Raw genomic sequence first — 2,099 nt, 5'->3', positions numbered from 1 at the left:
TATTCAACGAAATGTTTAAAAAGTTACATTTCGTAATTGTGTGCATGTGTGTATATCAAATTATTACCCTCCAATAACCTCCAAAATTGAAAGACTACCTCTAGGTAAGAAATACAAGACCTTTTCAATAAATTAAAAGGGTTTAATTATACCTGAGACATTTTTGCATATTGGTGTCTTTGTACATTTACCTGTATGTACTATAGTATGTCCTTTATGTTCTCTTGGAGTCTGAAACAAAGCCCATTGAAGTAAATTGAACTAATTCCATTAACTTCAATAGGCTTTGGTTCAGGAACTCACCGTATAATCTGGATGAATTTATAAACAGAAATGTGTCAGAATTAAAAAAAAAATCAATCTGAGCCGTTGTTATATGATTGCTTTATCCATACCCTCAGCTATTTCATTATAGGCTGTACTTTTCACAGAGATCTTCACTACTCAAATAAGTATCATAATCCTACTAGACATAGACATCACATTTAAGATGTGTCTGCTTGTTAGTAAAAACTGCTAATATTCTGAAATGTCTCTCCAGTTAATGGTGGTTGGGTATGCACGGGCTGTAAGAAACCTCTCCTTCTTGGCAGACCTGTTTTCTGGTTCTTCAGAAGGTCACAACATTTCTCCACAAAATTCTAGGAATAGCCAAGGAGGTTTGGGGGTTTCTTGGTAAGTTAATGTAACATTAGCATGTTAAGACCCCCAGTCCTGCAAACACCTACACATGTGGACCGATATTTTCAGAAGAACCCAAGGAAAGGGGTCCAACTCCCATTGAAACTCCATGGCTAACTTCTTTAGACTTCTTTGAAAATCCCAGCTGTGCCTAACTTTACCCTTGTGAGTAGTCACATTGAAGTCAATGACACTATACATGTGCTGAAAGTTAAAGCATGAGCATAAGTATTATCAAGGTCATGTCTAAATGACTTTCCATGGGATTATATGGTGCTTTTTATTTTCGTGAAAAGTAAAATAAAATTACAGATTCAATTTTTTATCTAGAGGACTCAATAAAAATTTACTACACCAGGTATGTGGATTATCTGGTGTTTTACTAGGGGAAATTTTCTGGAAGAGCTTAAGTGCCATATAGCCTTACCAAATACAATAAGATATAAATGTAAGGTGCCAGTTTTATTAAGTACAATTTACACAAGTGACAGGGTAAGAAATCCATGAGCATGGTGGGGGAAGTGGAATGAAATGCGCCCTGAGACAAGCAATTGGGCATATTTGATAAATCAAGAAAAGAAACAGATAATAAATAATGTATTCATGATGGACATCACATGATTCATTTGCCGCTAAGTGTATTATTGCACCCTTCTTCCTTTGCACAATCATTTCACATGCATCATTTCATATTATTGAGTAGTTTTTATATTGCTCTACATTATACAGAAAAGGGATAGCCCAAGTGCTGAGATTCAACATAATCTTCTTTAAAACACAGCTGTTTATGTTCTACTCGACAGACACTTTAGTGTCGGTAAGCAGAGTTACATTTCATTGGCAAGCAAATGATCATAGATCTTCGAAAATATAAACTTGGAAATGTTTGAGTTAACATACCAATACGCAGCATATTTCTAAGTAAAATAAATCAAACATTTTGCAAACAGGAGATATTTTTCTAAGAGCTGGGAGTTGTCTGTATGCTGGTAAAATATAGTCAACACTTTATAATATAATGGTCAGCCAACGTGGCATGATGTGAAATGATGCTACATCCTGTAACATCATGAGCTCTTTATACGGCAGAGTGACATATGAAGCATCAGAAATAAGAGAACCTGATGTTGACTAACAGCTTTAACTTTGTAACAGTATCCACTCTAAATGTTTTTGTCATTAGTGATTTTTTTTTTTCAGTCCCTGCTCCTGCTTCCACTTGAGTCATTGGCAAAACTCAGTTGGTTTCACTGGGAACAGGATCAGGTTAATTGGCCCCAATCCTGCGCACAATGAAGTGAATGGCAAAACTCCCATTTACCTCACTGGTGCAGGATCAGACCCTTGAAAGTACAGGATACATTAGAGTTCCAACAGCATATGTTTCAGCTTTCCATATATCCAGCATGACCAATTCT

This window comes from Malaclemys terrapin, chromosome 9 (assembly GCF_027887155.1).
Source record: "Malaclemys terrapin pileata isolate rMalTer1 chromosome 9, rMalTer1.hap1, whole genome shotgun sequence".
Taxonomy (NCBI): domain Eukaryota; kingdom Metazoa; phylum Chordata; order Testudines; family Emydidae; genus Malaclemys; species Malaclemys terrapin.
Note: the sequence above shows the minus strand (reverse complement) of the source record.